Genomic DNA, 21795 nt, shown 5'->3' with positions numbered 1-21795 from the left:
GCTTAATGTAACCTACTTCCTTCGTTTTCGGATCGCATTTCCTTAGGATTCTTCCAATGAATCTCAGTCTGGTATCTGCTTTACCGACGATCAACTTTATACGATCATTCCATTTTAAGTTACTCCTAATGCGTACTCGCAGATAATTTATGGAATTAACTGCTTCCAGTTGCTGACCTGCTATTTTGTAGCTAAATGATAAGGGCTCTATCTTTCTATGTATTCGCAACACATTACACTTGCCTAAATTGAGATTCAATTGCCATTCCCTGCACCATGCGTCAATGCGCTGCAGATCCTCCTGCATTCCAATGCTATATTCCGTTGTTACAACCTCTCGATACACCACAGCATCATCTGCAAAAAGCCTCAGTGAACTTCCGATGTCATCCACCAGGTCATTTATGTATATTGTAAATAGCAACGGTCCTATGACACTCCCCTGCGGCACACCTGAAATCACTCTTACTTCGGAAGGCTTCTCTCCATTGAGAATGACATGCTGCGTTCTGTTATCTAGGAACTCCTCAATCCAATCACACAATTGGTCTGATAGTTCGTATGCTCTTACTTTGTTCATTAAACTACTGTGGGGAACTGTATCGAACACCTTGTGGAAGTCAAGAAACACGTCATCTACCGGTGAACCCGTGTCTATGGCCCTCTGAGTCTTTTGGACCAATAGCGCGAGCTGGGTTTCACACGACCGTTTTTTTCGAAACCCATGCTGATTCCTACAGAGTAGATTTCTAGTCTCCAGTAAAGTCATGATGCTCGAACATAATACGTGTTCCAAAATTCTACAACTGATCGACGTTAGAGATATAGGTCTGTAGTTCTACACATCTGTTCGACGTCCCTTCTTGAAAACGGGAATGACCTGTGCCCTTTTCCAATCCTTTGGAACGCTACGCTCTTCATGAGACCTACGGTACACCGCTGCAAGAAGGGGGACAAGTTCCTTCGCGTAATCTGTGTTAAATCGAACTGGTATCCCATCAGGTCCAGCGGCCTTTCCTCTTGTGAGCAATTTTAATTGTTTCTCTATCCCTCTGTCGTCTATTTCGATATCAAAAATTTTGATATCTGTGCGACAATCTAGAGAAGGAACTACAGTGCAGTCTTCCTCTGTGAAACAGCTTTGGAAAAAGACATTTAGTATTTCGGCCTTTAGTCTGTCATTCTCTGTTTCAGTACCATTTTGGTCACAGAGTGTCTGGACATTTTGTTTTGATCCACCCACCGCTTTGATATAAGACCAAAATTTCTTAGGATTTTCTGTCAAGTCAGTACATAGAACTTTAGTTTCGAATTCATTGAAAGCCTCTTGCATAGCCCTTCTCAAACTACATTTCGCTTCGCGTAATTTTTGTTTGTCTGCAAGGCTTTGGCTATGTTTATGTTTGCTGTGAAGTTCCCTTTGCTTCCGTAGCAGTTTTCTAACTCGGTTGTTGTACCACGGTGGCTCTTTTCCATCTATTGCGATCTTGCTTGGCACACACTCATCTAACGCATATTGTACGATGGTTCTGAACTTTGTCCACTGATCCTCAACACTATCTGTACTTGAGACAAAGCTTTTGTGTTGAGCAGTCAGGTACTCTGTAGTCTGCTTTTTGTCACTTTTGCTAAGCAGAAAAATCTTCCTACCTTTTCTAATATTTCTATTTACGGCTGAAATCATTGATGCTGTAACCGCTTTATGATCACTGATTCCCTGTTCTGCATTAACTGTTTCAAATAGTTCGGGTCTGTTTGTCACCAGAAGGTCTAATATGTTACCGCCACGAGTCAGGTTCTCTGTTTAACTGCTGAAGGTATTTTTCAGATAAAGCACTTAAAAATATTTCACTAGATTTTTTGTCCCTGCCACCCGTTATGAAAGTTTGAGTCTCTCAGGCTATATCCGGTAAATTAAAATCTCGACCAAGAACTATAACATGGTGGGGAAATCTACTCTAAATATTTTCCAAATTATCCTTCAGGTGCTCAGCCACAACAGCTGCTGAGTCCGGGGGCCTATAGAGACATCCAATTACCACGTCTGAGCCTGCTTTAACAGTGACCTTCACCCAAATCATTTCACATTTCGGATCTCCGTCAATTTCCTTCGATACTATTGCACTTCTTATCGCTATAAACACGCCTCCCCCTTCACTGTCCAGCCTGTCTTTGCTGTATACATTCCAATCTGAGTTTAGGATTTCATTAATGTTTAAAACTTGTTTCAGCCAACTATCGGTCCCTAGTACTATGTGGTCATTGTGACCGTATATTAATGAGAGCAGTTCTGGGACCTTTCTATAGACGCTCCTGCAGTTTACAATTAACACATTAATATTGTTATTTCCTGTTGCATTTTGCCTACTCCTATCTTGCCGCGTCTCAGGAGTCGTCTTGTCGGGACTAGGGAGGGAATTCTCTAACCTAAAAAACCCCCATGTGCACTCCACACGTGCTCCACTACTCTTGTAGCCGCTTCCGGCGTGTAGTGCACGCCTGATCTACTCAGGGGGACCCTACATTTCTCCACCCGATAGCGGAGATCGAGATATTTGCACCCCAGATCTTCGCAGAATCGTCTGAGCCTCTGGGTTAAGCCTTCCACTTGGCTCCAAACCAGAGGACCGCGATCGGTTCTGGGAACGATACTACAAATACACTCCTGGAAATTGAAATAAGAACACCGTGAATTCATTGTCCCAGGAAGAGGAAACTTTATTGACACATTCCTGAGGTCAGATACATCACATGATCACACTGACAGAACCACAGGCACATAGACACAGGCAACAGAGCATGCACAATGTCGGCACTAGTACAGTGTATATCCACCTTTCGCAGCAATGCAGGCTGCTATTCTCCCATGGAGACGATCGTAGAGATGCTGGATGTAGTCCTGTGGAACGGCTTGCCATGCCATTTCCACTTGGCGCCTCAATTGGACCAGCGTTCGTGCTGGACGTGCAGACCGCGTGAGACGACGATTCATCCAGTCCAAAACATGCTCAATGGGGGACAGATCCGGAGATCTTGCTGGCCAGGGTAGTTGACTTACACCTTCTAGAGCACGTTGGGTGTCACAGGATACATGCGGACGTGCATTGTCCTGTTGGAACAGCAAGTTCCCTTGCCGGTCTAGGAATGGTAGAACGATGGGTTCGATGACGGTTTGGATGTACCGTGCACTATTCAGTGTCCCCTCGACGATCACCAGAGGTGTACGGCCAGTGTAGGAGATCGCTCCCCACACCATGATGCCGGGTGTTGGCCTTGTGTGCCTCGGTCGTATGCAGTCCTGATTGTGGCGCCTACCTGCACGGCACCAAACATGCATACGACCATCATTGGCACCAAGGTAGAAGCGACTCTCATCGCTGAAGACGACACATCTCCATTCGTCCCTCCATTCACGCCTGTCCCGACACCACTGGAGGCGGGCTGCACGATGTGGGACCGTAGCCCAGCTTCATGGAGACGGTTGCGAATGGTCCTCGCCGATACCCCAGGAGCAACAGTGTCACTAATTTGCTGGGAAGTGGCGGTGCGGTCCCCTACGGCACTGCGTATGATCCTACGGTCTTGGCGTGCATCCGTGCGTCGCTGCGGTCCGGTCCCAGGTCGACGGGCACGTGCACCTTCCGCCGACTACTGGCGACAACATCGATGTACTGTGGAGACCTCACGCCCCACGTGTTGAGCAATTCAGCAGTACGTCCACCCGGCCTCCCGCATGCCCACTATACGCCCTCGCTCAAAGTCCGTCAACTGCACATACGGTTCACGTCCACGCTGTCGCGGCATGGTACCAGTGTTAAAGACTGCGATGGAGCTCCGTATGCCACGGCAAACTGGCTGACACTGACGGCGGGGGTGCACAAATGCTGCTCAGCTAGCGCCATTCGACGGCCAACACCGCGGTTCCTGGTGTGTCCGCTGTGCCGTGCGAGTGATCATTGCTTGTACAGCCCTCTCGCAGTGTCCGGAGCAAGTATGGTGGGTCTGACTCACCGGTATCAATGTGTTCCTCTTTCCATTTCTAGGAGTGTAGTTTTAATTTTCTTGGCTCTTGTAATGTTTAATCCAATAAATAAAGTTATATGTTGGAGTGTAGCTGATAGCCGCTTCTTTTGGCCCATTTCCACAATTTAAACTACCTGTCCTGTCCTGTGGGTTTGGCAAGGAGTCTCAGTAGCTTTGTCACTGACCTTTGAGACCATCATGTTACTGAGGTTACTTGGGGTACTAGAAGTAACTTGTGGTTATCAGTCTCCCTGGAGCACCAGGTCTGATTTCATCATACCTTCTAAATCATTTACGTTACCACTGATGGCCGTATTATAATGCTGCTGAAGCTGCAGTCAGTCAGCCATTCAGTGGCTTGCCACCCGACAATGGGATGGTGCGAAGTGTTTGTTTTATTTTTATGACATGTCGACCCATCCACTTTAATGCATGAACATTCCATTCCAGATTCTCTAGCTCCACATTTTCAAACTCATAACATTCAGGTACACGCTTATAGGCTGTATACCCACATGTAAAAAGACGCATTTCCGAAATTAGGTAGTTTTAGAGAAAGGTAAATAATATAATAAAATTAAAACTAAAATAATGCTAAACCTCACACAAAGATACGTTATACACTATTCACTGCAGGAAAGAGTGAAGAATATTGAAGGAGTGGTTTTTTAAAACGTCAGATCCAAATATTTTGATTTTTTGCCTGAAAACCCCCTTTAAAGTGGTAAATAGTGTGGGCTTTCCGACTCCTATGTGTTCATTTAGTACATTTCTGTACCCCAATAGAGCTTTTCAATGACCTGTGTGTTCATTTTATACTTTTTAACCATCCGCTAGAGCCTATTCCAATGTAATAATTGCCTTCTAACATTGATTTATAGTGTCATTTATTGCTAAGTATCAAAATTTTAAAGATCAATTTCGACATTTTTTGGCTGGTTGTTTCCATTTATTAAGTGTACAAAGAAATTGGAATGTGTGTTGTCACTCATAAGTTTTGTGTACCTTGTTCAGAAAGTATATTTTTTCTAAACATAGATATTGACAGGTGTTGCATGTAATATGAAAGATAGAGGTAGTAATTTCACTAGCCAAGATCGCTAAGTATAATTTTATTTTTCAGACAAATCTACAAGGCAGTCATCAGATCTTATACAAGTAGCTCTTAATACATTTCCACTACATGTACAGTATATTGTGTCAATTATGTTTGATGGATATGTGTTGGGATGTATTTGCATATGATCTGTTGATGCAACTTAGATCTGCTGTAACCACACTCAAAAATAAAATTGTAACAAGCGATCTTGGCTATTGAAGTTTTTACCTCTGTGTTTCATTTTAGTCAACTTTTTCCCCATTTCTGAATGATGTCAAGCCAATACAAGTTGCATGTAATTTAGTCTACTCCCGTATTGCTAAATGTGTCTGGCATTCTGTTGTCTGTTATTAATCTCTTTTGTGTCATGTTATTTGTTCTTTATGTTATTGGTGTTCCTTACTTCTTCAATGGGCTTCCAATTGTATGTATTACTTCATGTTAATGTGTAGCATTTGTTTCTTTCTTAAGTTGTGATGTGATTGTAGCGTTGTCTATAGTCTCCGGCTCTGTGGTTTTCCAGACTCTTTAGTTGTGCATTTGTGGTTGTGGCCACCTTGTTTGTCTTTCGTTTTTATATTGTCATTGAAGGTGTTTAAAGTGTGTGTTTCATTTTCAATAGCAGTCTCTTTGATAATAATTTGTTTGTGTATATAGTTTTAGGGTATGAGAGGTGTTCTGTTTAACCTGTGTAACGTGTGTATGTTGTGCTGGTGGTCGTGGATTTTCTGTAGATGAGAAAATCATATTTATTGTTGTTTCCTGTACTACGAGGTCCGAGAATTTTATTTCATTGTTTCCTGCATTTTCAATTGTGAAGTGTATTAGTACATGAACTATGTTAACTTTATTGTGTAGCTCTTCTGTCCTACATTGTTTGATCTATGAGACAAATTATGCCATGTACATATTGGTTTCAGTATGTCGTATTGTGCTATTTTTCTTTCACAATCTTGTTGACTGTTAAGAGCTCTATGTGATACAAGAAATTGTTGTCATAGTTCCACTGCATGGAGATTCTATGGGTAGCCCTTCCTGTTGCAAATGTTGTTGAAATCAAAGTAGTTATGCTGTTTGATGAGGATGAGATTTAATTTACTTGTATCTGAGACTTTCTAACGTTTCGAGCATTGTTCTATGATATATTTTCTGTTGTACGTCTATGTGTGTATACGGATGTAATGTATGTAATGTCAGACGATAGAAGTGTTGTTATTCGTGGGGGATATTGATACTCTTTATTTTGTTTACTATCTCTCCTTCGTTTTTAATGGTTCTTACGTTTGCGTAGGTTTTCTGCAGAAATGTATGCATATGTCTCACTAGTAAGTGTGATTGAGCTTTCCTAATGTTTACTACTGATCGGACTGGAATGATAGGCTTGTGGATTTGTGTAAGGCTTTATGAGGTCGGTGCTTAAGGTTTATTTCACATAATTGCTTTTATCTGGTTATGTGTGAAAGTGAGTATGATTCTTTTTAAGATTGCCTTCAGATTCCTTCGGTATTTCTGTTTTGCAACTGCAATTGGCATGGTTATGTTGTTCCCTTCGAAGAATTTTTGTGCATCTTCATTGAATTCTCCCTCTGTTATTATGACTAATAGGTTCTTTTTGTCTGTTTTAGCGTTGAGAGTGTGGTGATGATTGAGTTTCCAGCATATACTGTTTATGACTTTCTCATCAAGGGTTCTTATTTTGTATAAATGGATTTTTTGTTAGCTTTTCCATGTTTCCCTATGATGCATTCACTCTCAGTGTTTATATCATTTATTTCATTATGGGTCATATGAGTGTACACCTTGTGCTTGGGGCCTTTCTCAGTTGACTGCTTTTGTAGTTTTGTGAGTGTTAAATTAATCAAAGGAGCATGGAATTGGTGTTTTGTTTTTATGTGTATCAGTTTCAGATATGTTTATGTCCATAAGTTTGCTTAATTTCTATTCTTTTTCTTCTATTTCTTCCTTATAAATGATCGTTTATTACTTCATTTTTTCTAGGCGTCCATACAGTATTGAGGTGCTTGTGATTTGGGTTGCTAGCTGTAAATGAAACTTATATTGGTTGACATTCAATTGTTGTAATTCCGAATTCAAGGCGCTAATTTAATTTTCAGGTAATCTTGTTGCTTCTCTTTCAGTACTTGTTTGGCTAATTCCATGGATAAATATCGACATTGTAAACCATCCATTCGAGGCTATGAAGTCGTCATTGTCATGAAAAGCATAGTGAAATTTTGTAGGATGGGCTTGAATAACTGGCATGGAAAGTTATACATCGGATTAATAAGAGCCACACATTGTTCTTTTTGTGATCATTTCCGCATCACATTCAGCTTCATTTACAAAATTGTAAAGTGTCAGGCAAATCCAACACCTTCCATGAAAAGCCTGACATGATAAGCAAATCCAGTCGTATTCACATAGCTCCGAATAAATTGTGACATTAGATTAACTAAAGTAATACAAGTAACGAGTGAGCAAATGGAATACCACAGACTAACACAAGAATGCCTAAATGCATGTCTGTACCTTCCCACCGTGCGACCGACGCAGTTCCAAGGGGAGAAACGAGAACAGCAGCCGAGAGCAGAACTGTGTTAAGCTAGAAGGCCCTACGATAAGGGACGGACTGGAAACCCACGTCGCCAGCCTACCTCTAGGACTACCACTCGCTCGTTTTAGCGTGAGACTTTTTCACGTCTCTGTTACGTCAAGAACCATCCCCCAGCCCATGTTAAAAGCTAGAGCCCTCCAGAAAAGCAGTTTAGATCTTACGATAACACAAAAAGGGCCACTACCACCCGCAAGTTTTAGCGTGAGACTTTTTCGCGTGTCTGTTACATTAGGACCACCCCCCAGCCCATGTTAAAAGATAGAGCCCTCCAGAAGAACAGTATGGATCTCACGATAACGCTAAAAGGACCACACCAGCTGCAGGTGTTAGCGTGAGACTTTTTAGCGTCTCTGTTATGTTGCAAACTTTAAAAACATTGCCCCACCACGAAAAGTATAACGTTTCTCATTGGATAGACAGAATTTTTGTAGGCGGAGCTTAAGGTTAACATTGAGACCCTGATTGGTCAGATGAAAACACAGCCAGATAGTTTTTTTAAAAACCAACTTCAGTAAATTGTAGTAAGGAGAAGTTAGGGGAGAGTTGCTTCCGAGATGGTGAGGTGATCGGAGCTGTGCTGCCCGCCACTGCCCTGACGCTGCGTAAACACTGACAAGGTAATGAACGCACGCGATGCCGCATTTTTGATAGCATAAGGCTTCACTCAAAACGGCAGAAGCTCATCTGTTACACCCCTTTTTGAGTAGTACTAGTGTCGATCGTTAATTAAAACTCATGGTGTTCACATTTGCCACTTCAAGAACAGATATGAAACGTGATGATTTTTCTTTTATATAGTTATTGAGAAGCCACATCAGTCACTGTAATTTACAAGTTAGATAAGTTATTAAAGATAATTGAGGGTCACTGTAGACAATTTTGATAGTTTTTCTCTTTTGTGAAACTTAATTTAAACCTAGATTATAGATGTGATATGGCATAGGTCATCCTTCGATCCATTGTAGAACTTGGAAACCCATTCAGGGAATATTCGTTCACATTTTTGTTGAACGCAGTTGGTTTTTACCATCCTGTATTAAAACATTTCCTTTTATCAATAGTGCAATTTATAAACGATGTTTTGTGATTAGAATAAATTTCCAATGGTAAACATAACTGCTTTTTCGACGTTATTTTACCAACTAACTAAAAATAGGAAAACCTTGAACCCCTTCCACTAAATTTAGTTAGTATTAAGATTTTTTTACAGGGAGTGCAGTGGAGCTGACACTCAGATAACTAAGTATTTGGTTATATCATCGCTAGTCTCACTGAACTCTTATGAATTCTACATGTCATGTGTGGTCTGGCGTCTCCTTACCAGCAACAGGTCCCAGGTTCAAACTAATTAATTCCCTAAAAAACACGCTCAGAGCGTCGTTGCGCGAAAGTGGTAGGGAGACACGATATAGAACGAACAGACACCACCATGAATGTTTAGAAAATATCTAAATTTGTTCTCTCCTTTCATACTTTCCCTGACTTAGGAACACCACATTCACGTGGTTACCATGCTTTATTTGCTATTGTGCTTTGCAAGACAAATAATGTTTAGTTTATTTACCACAACATACGCTGACCTTCAGAAGAAACATCATCCACTCAATTCCAAAGATACGAAAAGAGCGATAATTATGGTACAATCAGCTTAACAACTAATGCAGTGAAGTTGCTGGCAAGAATAATATACGAGGGATGTGTAAATGACGATCAGTTTGCCTATAGGAAGGGTAAAGGCGCCAGAGCAGCAGTACTGACGTCACGTCTGATAATGGAAGAAAGACTGAAGAAAATCAAGAAAAGTTATTGGATTTTTCGATCTAGAAAAAGTATTTGACAATGTAAAATCGAGCAAGACGTTCGAAAGTCTGATAAAATTATGGTAGACTATAGGGATGTACAATAAACAAGAGGAAACAATAAGAGTGGAAGACCAAGAACAACGTGCTCGGGTATAAGACGGGAATGCAGTCTTTCCCCCCTACTGTTTAATCTGTAGATCGAAGAGGCAATGACGCAAATAAAAGAATGCTTCATGAGTGGGACTAAAATTCAGCGTGGAACGATACCAATGATAAGATTCACGGATGTTGTTGCTATCTTCAGTGAAAGTGAAGAGGATTTACAGGATCTGCTGAATAGAATGAACAGTTTTATGAGTACAGAATATGGACTGAGAGTAAATCTAAGAAAGACGAAGGTAACGAGAAGTAGCAGGAATTTGAAGTTCAGGAATTCTGAAACCTATGCAACAAAGTAACCCATGACATATGGAGCCAAGAGATGAAATGCAGACCTTCACCGGCAAAAATGGCATTCTTGGCCAAGAGAAATCTAATGGTATCAAACTTAGGTCTCAGTTTGAAGAAGACGTTTATGAGGAGATACGTTTGGAGCACAGCAGTGTAGGTAGGTAAAGTGACAACCTAATACATGCTACAGCAACTCGTTGCTTTCACAAAGGTGTTCACTATGTACTCTGTTACTATGAGATTTGCAGGCCCTTTTCATCCCGCTACGCTAATTTATTTGAAAATGGCGATTGCGCTGAGCACACACATACTACATCAACAGTGGGCATACATAGTGCATCAGGTATCAGAAAATGATGCGTTACATGCACCGATAGCTTCACATCAGAATAGTATAGGTTCCACATAATGTGATATACAGTATATGTTTATTATGCTTGACAATTTCTGTTCATACGCACAGTGACCCCCCCCCCCCCCCCCCCCATGAACCATGGACCTTGCCGTTGGTGGGGAGGCCGTACCGTAGGTGCAACCACAACGGAGGGGTATCTGTTGAGAGGCCAGACAAACGTGTGGTTCCTGAAGAGGGGCAGCAGCCTTTTCAGTAGTTGCAGGGGCAACAGTCTGGATGATTGACTGATCTGGCCTTGCAACATTAACCAAAACGGCCTTGCTGTGCTGGTACTGCGAACGGCTGAAAGCAAGGGGAAACTACAGCCGTAATTTTTCCCGAGGACATGCAGCTTTACTGTATGATTAAATGATGATGGCATTCTCTTGGGTAAAATATTCCGGAGGTAAAATAGTCTCCCATTCGGATCTCCGGGCGGGGACTACTCAGGAGGATGTCGTTATCAGGAGAAAGAAAACTGGCGTTCTTCGGATCGGAGCGTGGAATGTCAGATCCCTTAATCGGGCAGGTAGGTTAGAAAATTTAAAAAGGGAAATGGATAGGTTAAAGTTAGATATAGTGGGAATTAGTGAAGTTCGGTGGCAGGAGGAACAAGACTTCTGGTCAGGTGACTACAGGGTTATAAACACAAAATCAAATAGGGGTAATGCAGGAGTAGGTTTAATAATGAATAGGAAAATAGGAATGCGGGTAAGCTACTACAAACAGCATAGTGAACGCATTATTGTGGCCAAGATAGATACGAAGCCCACACCTACTACAGTAGTACAAGTTTATATGCCAACTACCTCTGCAGATGATGAAGAAATTGAAGAAATGGACGATGAAATAAAAGAAATTATTCAGATAGTGAAGGGAGACGAAAATTTAATAGTAATGGGTGACTGGAATTCGAGTGTAGGAAAAGGGAGAGAAGGAAACATAGTAGGTGAATATGGATTGGGGCTAAGAAATGAAAGAGGAAGCCGCCTAGTAGAATTTTGCACAGAGCACAACTTAATCATAGCTAACAGTTGGTTTAAGAATCATGAAAGAAGGTTGTATACGTGGAAGAACCCTGGAGATACTAAAAGGTATCAGATAGATTATATAATGGTAAAACAGAGATTTAGGAACCAGGTTTTAAGTTGTAAGACATTTCCAGGGGCAGATGTGGACTCTGACCACAATCTATTTGTTATGACCTGTAGATTAAAACTGAAGAAACTGCAAAAATGTGGGAAATTAAGGAGATGGGACCTGGATAAACTGAAAGATCCAGAGGTTGTACGGAGTTTCAGAGAGAGCATAAGGGAACAATTGACAGGAATAGGGGAAAGAAATACAGTAGAAGAAGAATGGGTAGCTCTGAGGGATGTAGTAGTGAAGGCAGCAGAGGATAAAGTAGGTACAAAGACGAGGGATGCTAGAAATCCTTGGGTAACAGAAGAAATATTGAATTTAATTGATGAAAGGAGAAAATATAAAAATGCAGTAAATGAAGCAGGCAAAAAGGAATACAAACATCTCAAAAATGAGATCGACAGGAAGTGCAAAATGGCTAAACAGGGATGGCTAGAGGACAAATGTAAGGATGTAGAAGCTTATCTCACCAGGGGTAAGATAGATACTGCCTACAGGAAAATTAAAGAGACCTTTGGAGAGAAGAGAACCACGTGTATGAATATCAAGAGCTCAGATGGCAGCCCAGTTCTAAGCAAAGAAGGGAAGGCAGAAAGGTGGAAGGAGTATATAGAAGGTTTATACAAGGGCGATGTACTTGAGGACAATATTATGGAAATAGAAGAGGATGTAGATGAAGACGAAATGGGAGATACGATACTGCGTGAAGAGTTTGACAGAGCACTGAAAGACCTGAGTCGAAACAAGGCCCCCGGAGTAGACAACATTCCATTAGAACTACTGACGGCCTTGGGAGAGCCAGTCATGACAAAACTCTACCAGCTGGTGAGCAAGATGTATGAGACAGGCGAAATACCCTCAGACTTCAAGAAGAATATAATAATTCCAATCCCAAAGAAAGCAGGTGCTGACAGATGTGAAAATTACCGAACTATCAGTTTAATAAGCCACGGCTGCAAAATACTAACGCGAATTCTTTACAGACGAATGGAAAAACTGGTAGATGCAGACCTCGGGGAGGATCAGTTTGGATTCCGTCAAAATGTTGGAACACGTGAGGCAATACTGACCTTACGACTTATCTTAGAAGAAAGATTAAGAAAAGGCAAACCTACGTTTCTAGCATATGTAGACTTAGAGAAAGCTTTTGACAATGTTGACTGGAATACTCTTTTTCAAATTCTAAAGGTGGCAGGGGTAAAATACAGGGAGCGAAAGGCTATTTATAATTTGTACAGAAACCAGATGGCAGTAATAAGAGTCGAGGGGCATGAAAGGGAAGCAGTGGTTGGGAAAGGAGTGAGACAGGGTTGTAGCCTCTCCCCGATGTTATTCAATCTGTATATTGAGCAAGCAGTAAAGGAAACGAAAGAAAAATTTGGAGTAGGTATTAAAATTCATGGAGACGAAGTAAAAACTTTGAGGTTCGCCGATGACATTGTAATTCTGTCAGAGACGGCAAAGGACTTGGAAGAGCAGTTGAACGGAATGGACAGTGTCTTGAAAGGAGGATATAAGATGAACATTAACAAAAGCAAAACGAGGATAATGGAATGTAGTCAAATTAAATCGGGTGATGCTGAGGGAATTAGATTAGGAAATGAGACACTTAAAGTAGTAAAGGAGTTTTGCTATTTAGGAAGTAAAATAACTGATGATGGTCGAAGTAGAGAGGATATAAAATGTAGACTGGCAATGGCAAGGAAAGCGTTTCTGAAGAAGAGAAATTTGTTAACATCGAATATAGATTTATGTATCAGGAAGTCGTTTCTGAAAGTATTTGTTTGGAGTGTAGCCATGTATGGAAGTGAAACATGGACGATAACTAGTTTGGACAAGAAGAGAATAGAAGCTTTCGAAATGTGGTGCTACAGAAGAATACTGAAGATAAGGTGGATAGATCACGTAACTAATGAGGAGGTATTGAATAGGATTGGGGAGAAGAGAAGTTTGTGGCACAACTTGACTAGAAGAAGGGATCGGTTGGTAGGACATGTTTTGAGGCATCAAGGGATCACAAATTTAGCATTGGAGGGCAGCGTGGAGGGTAAAAATCGTAGAGGGAGACCGAGAGATGAGTACACTAAGCAGATTCAGAAGGATGTAGGTTGCAGTAGGTACTGGGAGATGAAGCAGCTTGCACAGGATAGAGTAGCATGGAGAGCTGCATCAAACCAGTCTCAGGACTGAAGACAACAACAACAACAACAACGCACAGTGAAGTGACTGTAGTGAAATATGATGTTTCTCGTATACCACGTGATCTGTTGACTTAATGTACATATGTTTATTGGACACTGATGTCTCGATAGCTTCCGTTCACAAGCACAGCTAAACAATGGTGGTGAAATGTTATTTAGTTTTTAGTCACACACTGGCCACATACACAACCTGGCAGTTGCACCATCATCATTATTGTAACAACAAGTTGGAAATATAGTGTTGGCACTGCCTATAAATAAGTTGTGCTGAATGGCTCCCGTCTATTTGAGTTTGATCATCATTGACACTATTTTCCGTCTCAACCACCGCAGGACGTTGTAAGCATACCGTCACTACTCTGCAGTGATAAAGCTATATGTCAACTGTCCTTCCATAATGGATTAGTCACAGGAAGGTGAACGTCAGTATACGTATGTACAGCTATGTCTATACAGGGTGGTCCATTGATCGTGACCGTGTCAAATATCTCACGAAAATAAGCGTCGAACGAAAAAACTACAAAGAACGAAACTAGTCTAGCTTGAAGGGGGAAATCAAATGACGCTATGGTTGACTCGCTAGATGGCGCCAGCTATAGGTCAAACGGATATCAACTGCGTTTTTTAAAAATTCGTGTGGTACGTAAAGAAATATGAATGTTTTATTTGGACCACTTTTTTCGCTTTCTGACAGATGGCGCTGTAATAGTCACAAACATATGGCTCACAGTTTTAGACGAAAAGTTGGTAACAGGAGGATTTGTTAAATTAAAATACAGAACGTAGGTACGTTTCAACATTTTATTTCTATTGTTCCAATGTGATACATTCACCTTTGTGAACTTATCATCTCTGAGAACGCATGCTGTTACAGCCTGATTACCTGTAAATACCACATTAATGCAATAAATGCTCAAAATGATGTCCGTCAACCTCATTGCATTTGGCATTACGCGGAACGACATTACTCTCAACAACGAGTAGATTGCCTTCCGTAATGTTCGCCAATGCAAGGACGATGTGCTGATGCATTCTGTCAGGCGTTGTCGGTGGAGCACGATAGCAAATATCCTTCAACGTTCACCACAGAATGTAACCCGGGTACGTCAGATCAGGCGAATGTGCGGGCCATGGTATGGTGCTTCGACGACCAATCCACCTGCCACGAAATATGCTGTTCAATACCGCTTCAACCGCTCGCATCCATCACGTTGGAAGTACATCGCCATTCTGTCATGCAGTGAATCATCTTGTAGTAACATAGTTAGAACATTACGTAGAAATAAGCATAATTGCACCATTTAGATTGCCATCGATAAAATGGTGGCCAGTTATCCTTCCTCCCATAATGGCGCACCATACATGAACCTGCCGAGGTCGCTGATGTTCCACTTGTCGCAGCCATCGTGGATTTTCCGTTGCCCAATAGTGCATATTATGCCGGTTAACATTATCGCAGTTGATGAATGACGCTTCGTCGCTAAATAGAACGCGTGCAAAAAATTTCTCATCGTGCCCAGTGGCAGAACTGAACACGACGTTCAAAGTCGTCGCCATGCAATTCCTGGTGCATAGAAATATGGTACAGGTGCAATCGATGTTGATGTAGCATTCTCAACGCCGACGTTTTTGAGATTCCCGATTCTCGAGCGATTGGTCTGCTACTGATGTGAGGATTAGCCGCGGTAGCAGCTAAAACACCTGCTTGAGCTTCATCATTTGTTGCAGGTCGTGGTTGACGTTTCACATGTGGCTGAACACTTCCTGTTTCCTTAAATAACGTAACTATCCGGCAAACGGTCCGGAAACTTGGATGATGTCGTTCAGGATAACGAGCAGCATACTTAGCACTGGTCCGTTGGGCATTTTGATCACAATAGCCATACATCGACGCGATATCGTCCTTTTCGGCAAATGGTAAACGGTCCATTTTAACACGGGTAATGTATCACGAAGAAAATACCGTCCACACTGGCGGAATGTTACGTGATACCACGTACCTATACATTTGTGACTATTACAGCGCCATCTGTCACAAAGCGAAAAAAGTGGTCCAAATAAAATATTCATATTTCTTTACGTACTACACGAATATGTAATAAAAATGGTGGTTCTTATTTAATAATACGCAGTTGATATCCGTTTGGCCTATGACAGCGACATCTACCTGGTCAACCATAGCGCCATCTGGTTTCACCCTTCAAGCTAGACGATTTTCGTTCCTTGTAGTTTTTTCGTTTGATGCTTATTTCGCGAGATATTTGGCCCGGTCACTATCAATGGACCACCCTGTATATGTATGGCGTATTTTTTAAATAATGATTTCCGTTTGCAGATAGTGCTTCCAATTTTTGTGGTTGGTCTGAATACTATATATGAGTAGAATAAGAGCATGCATGCTATATGAAATTATTGAATCCCAAAATTCAGTATTGTCATCCCAAAACTCCTATTGCGTATGGAGAATCAGATACATAAGCAGTATTATTACTTTTTCTTCTTCTACGGATAATTTATGGTTTCCTATTTAGGATAAAGCGTTCTTAAAGTTAGAGGATTGCCACCAGCAGGAGCGCTGTCCTCTCGTCGTATGTGCTTACTGGCTCCTGTTGCGCATTGTGAAAGTGATCTCATTGCCTCTCATACTGCCTTTCACCGAATTGCGTATACCATTTACGGCAGCATATCAAGTTGTATTCTCGCAGAACTCAGATTAAATTCGAATCAAAATCCTGCAAGATCGTTGCCCTCAGAGCTCGAAAAATTGTGCTGCGCATTGATGCTGCTTCTACTTTCTCATGACTAAACAGAAGCAGAATGTCACCTAATACGAGCAAGTTGTTGACTGCCATATTTGTTGGTGGCCATTGGACAGAAAAGTGGGAAATACCAAGTAGTCGCCACTGCCATCTCACGGGGAAGTGTGGTGGTGCAGCTGACAATACATTCAGCTTTAAATACCAGCTGCCACGACACCGTATTCTTCCATAGATCACCACGTTTTCACCAATAAACTTTCCGGCAGTGCGATAACGGATGCAGAGTATGACCATGCAATGAATGCTTGGAAGGAGTTCAACATCTATATTTAGGCAAATATGCTAAATAGTACGTAGAAAATGACGTACTCTTGCCTGCAAACATTTTTGAGAAATTCCGGAGGTTGTGCAGGTACACATGCAGTCTCGATTCTGCCTTCTGTTATTTAGCACAGGGTCTTCGTGGGACGAAATGCTAAAAAAAGTTGTGTGTCATCGTAGAATTGATGACCGAAGTTGACATGTTGATCTTCTATGAAAACGGGATTCTCAGGGCTTTTCGCAATGTGAACGCAGCTACGCCAAGGTGAATATACTGCGAGTGAGAAGGGGAGAAATACAGACCATTTGCCTTTTTGAGCTACACCCTTTATTTGGATATAAACAACCTCTATATCCAAGCCATTTGGAGGGTTTCGATAGCTGTGCAAATGGAAAATCGTCAGACTGAAAAAGGGTAAGATTCAAGATACGGCTGGGGAGTTTTGTGAACCATGTGGCTTCGAGACATACATGGCGTATCCAACACATTTGCATGACGCACACAGTGAGTTTCTACTGTATTTGAAGCACCCAATCCCTTAAGGTTCCGTCACGAAGCTGATGACAATGCTGGGGAATAAGCAGAGGTACTTTCCGCACTACAGAAACCTCCAGCAAGGTCTCAGTTTGGGGATGAAACTTAACAGAATCACCCACGCCTCTCCTTCAAGCAGTATCTCTGGCTCTAGGAGTAAATTGATGTAAATACCGAAAAGAGGGCTCTCACGATGTATGTTTTTGAAATGAATTTTAATAAATTAGTGAGTAATTCCGTTTTTCCTGAAAACCATGGAAAATATTAGAAATCACAGCGAAATCCATTCAGTTTACCGTTGAGAGGGATGTTATGACGCAAGTGACTCCATAGCCAGGCCATGCTTTAACCCGTACCTGACGGATCCCGAGTTTTCTGGTGTTTAGTGCGTCCGCGCCATCTGTTTGTTGACGGATCGCGAGATAACTCGTGTTTACTGCACTCTGCCTTTAGACTAGGCCGAGTTAGGTATGTACACCCGTAGGCAACATAGCAAACGTGGCTGTGTTCGTGTACTCTTTGCTCATTTAGAATAGTTACTATTTTCCTCTTGAATTTCTACCTGCCGTTAGAGATGCCCCAATCCAGAAAACGGAAGGAAATGAACTACTCTGATATGGCTTCGAATGCTTTTTCCGACGCATATTCAGATGTTACTGGTGATAACTAAGATCCAGATGACTGTATGAAAGAGTGTATGTATGGAATTAAGCACGATTCCAGTTACAGTTACATTTTTAGGCCGGTAAAGAAGCGTAAGGTGGCAATGGCTTCACGAGATTCCTATACCAACCATAAAGGCAATTTTATTCGCGTGAATGGTTCATTTTGTTAACAATGATTGGCATCAGACTGACATTCAACCACATTTGCAACCGATTCAAGGTCGTCCTGAGATCATTACACTTCCATCGCATATCGTTACTTCGTGTGCTCTGTTATTAGACTGACGTTTGGTGACAAATAGTTGTGCACCTATGTGATCAAATCTCAGTGAAACGTCAAATGTCACATAAAGCACTCAAGTGGTTTCCTGTTACACAAAAGATGTAAAGAAATTCCTTGGGCTACCTCTTTCAATGGAACATACAAAGAAAGGTAGACTGAAAGGTCACCAGTGAATAGACTCTCTAACAGCTACCACAATATTTTCACAGGTTATGAGTCGCTATAGATTTGAGCATATTTGGACATTCTGCCACGAACAATAAATGTGGAGATTCTTTAAAGTTCAAAATTTGCTGCGTTATTTCCTCAGTAAATTCAGGACGCTTTATAAACCAAAGGTACAGTTGTCTTACGATGACGGGATGATTCCGTGGAGAGGACGTCTGAGGATCCGAATGAACAGCCCTGGAAAAATTGCATTATGGGTTTCTGTTTCGGATTATATTCGAGAGTGGTAGACACTATATCTGCAATATGGAAATTTACACTGATGAAGGTAAGAAACTAGAAGAATCTGTTCTCACAGCTCTCGCTCTTCTTCTTGGCATGTGCCACCGCAACTACCAGGATGGCTGTTACAAGAGCACTGCCACCACAGGGTTACTATAGGAAAGTAACAGCAGAATCTGTGATATTATTAGAATGAACGGAGGTTTACTGAAAACTCTGAAAGTCAAAGCGTCAAGAATGAAGAAAGTTGGCATAGTTTTCTGTGGAAATGTTAACTTTTTTCTCACATGGAACGAGAAGTAGGATGTCAGAATGATGTCAATATTTCATGACGTTTCTGTGTCAAATAACAGGAGTGAAAATTAGAAAATCCTGAGGTGATATACTGAAGTCTGTGCATGTAAGTCAGTACAATGACCATATGAAATGAATCGATTTTGTGGATCAGTAGCGTTCGTACTGTTATACGGAAATTGATGAAATGGACACAACAAGGCGTTCTTTATCTAATGGTCTGTGGACTTTTAAATTCGTTTAGAATTTACAGTACCATGATACCGTAGAAAAATAAAATTATTCGTTCCACTTCGTAGAGACAAAAGTTTAACGCCATATCTTACATTAAAGAGGTGCTGGGAACATATATTTATCTATAGGCTCTAAGTTAAATACCGTACATGAAATAATCTTAACAGCAAAGGATAAGACCTCTCGATAAATCAAACCAAAGATCTCTGTGATGCTATTTGCAAATAATTTATGTATTTCAGTGCAGAGCTACGTGGGTAATAACCGTAGTAAATTTATAGTTACCATAGTAAATTTTATAACTGAGGAACAGTCAACAAGTAGACACTGCAGAAATAATTGTATATTTTGTTTTGTGTGATATGATGCATTTACTTTTGTGCACTGTAATGTGCTAGATTATGATAATTTTTTAAATAAGGTTTGCAATTGTACCCCGATTATAGTTTATAAATTTGGTACACTTATGCTTGCATAAAAAATATTGATTCCTAATGTAGAAAAACGTTTTATGTTCAAACATTGAGAGTTTAAACATAAAAACAATGCAAAATTTGATTAGGTGTAAATCTGTTTGCGGTTACATGCAGCTACAATACACCTAGCCGAAAAAATACTCTTTTTTATGGTCAAACAACTGTACTGAAAGAAGATTAGAGGATCTCCAAGACAGTTGCGTAGTGTAGGCTGCATGCAAATCAGACAGCACGCAATACTTGGCAATACTGCGGTAAGTTGAAACAAAAATATCTGGTCTGTCTTATGTTAATGAAGAACTAGTCGCTGTGGAGATGCTTGAGGTTTCAGTGGAGTTCAGGAAGCGTCTATATCGGTATGTATGTTCTGGACCTCTCAAAACCCTGCATTTACTAATTCTACCTAGGGTCTTTAAAGCCAGACTTCGATGACCTCTAGTTACTTTAGATGAGTAAAGACAGTTCGATTTACTGGGTTAAAGGTTGCAATCCGTATGAAGTAATAGGTGCAATCCCGACACATTCGCCACATCTGGATATGCGGCCGGTAATCCTCATGGCATAAAACGTCAAAACAGAAAGGTTATTGGCCTGATGAGAGATGAGGCGAATAAATCACAGAGTGTGGAGCTTGAGGGGTTTAGATCTAAAACCTATGCGTACCATATAGACTCATGTGCCACCCAAAGGTGGGCTAAGTATGTGCATCATGTGAGTTCAAGGGCTCATGTGATTGAAGATTATAAGAAGTACCTGCTCGAGGACATTTTCTGAGCTTTGCATATTCTTTGCCTAGTAGTCTTTGGATTATGAAGTCACATTGTACACATTGCACTACAGCTGGAAGTCAGCATGATGCTTCATGGCGACAAACACTTCATGAGTGCAAATGGGATTGGGACTCTTCCATTCTCACCCTGTCTTGTTGAGTAATTGAGTGTGTGGATGTGTAATTTTTTTTGTAACATAGTGGTTGTGCATGTCACTGTATGTGGTATAGCTGGAAGAACTGGTTGTCATAAATATGTGCATGCATATGTGCAAATGACTGCACCCCATGTGTGCCTATATGCCATGTCTACTGCCACATCTACTATGTACACAGCTGCACACTATATATATGTGTGTGTGTGCGTGTGTGTGTGTGTGTGTGTGTGTGTGTATGTGTGGTTTCTCTTAATCTGGTGCTACTAGTTCACCCATTTCCCCTTTCATTGTAAATATTGTCTAGAGAGTGTTAACTTTAATGTAAATATATCGTACCTGCATGCCTGATACTATTTGTTATACAATAATACAGTCTTGGTTAGGAAATTATTTAATATCAATGAGGCGTTTCATCCTTTTAGGGCATTATCATTAATATAATTCACAACCAAGACTCTTTTCATTCTGAAATAGCTAGAAACTGATTGCTGTGGCACCCTGTCATAATAGAATTAAATATTTTTTATTTATAGTATTAGTTTAACAAAAATATGTATAGTACAAATAAATTATTATTACAATAATATGTGCTATTTCACTGTTGGGTATGGGTATATAAGTGGTGTCTGAAAAAGGTAATTGAAGGAAATTATTCATTTGAATATAATTATATATGTCACCTTTTAAAGCAAATACCAAATGTGATAGCCAATGCGAATCCCACTAGTTACAGTTGTGTGGTTACTTGGATGTTGTCATTTCAGGAATGGCCAGCAGTATGTTCATGAGAAGTGCTGGAACATGATCACCAAATTGAGTGCTTCAGTATGAACAATGAAGATCCTAACGACCAGCTGAATTTTGAGCAGGACAACTGTGGTATTTATGACGATGGGCGAATAATGACGGGAGGATCTGTTTGTTGTGACTGGGTGTGCCAACTTCTTTACTAGTGGTCAGCAGCCTCACATTTCACTTTGCTTACTTAACAGTTTGTTACAGGCTTTTAACCGTACTGTCATGTCTCTGAAATGTCTTGCAGCATCTGAGGTAGTGCGTGTTGCTTCAGCTAACAACAGTTAACAAAAATGTCATTCTCATTTGTTGTTTTGCTGAACGTGTAAC

This window comes from Schistocerca gregaria, chromosome 6, assembly GCF_023897955.1.
Source record: "Schistocerca gregaria isolate iqSchGreg1 chromosome 6, iqSchGreg1.2, whole genome shotgun sequence".
Classification (NCBI taxonomy): Eukaryota; Metazoa; Arthropoda; class Insecta; order Orthoptera; family Acrididae; genus Schistocerca; species Schistocerca gregaria.
Note: the sequence above shows the minus strand (reverse complement) of the source record.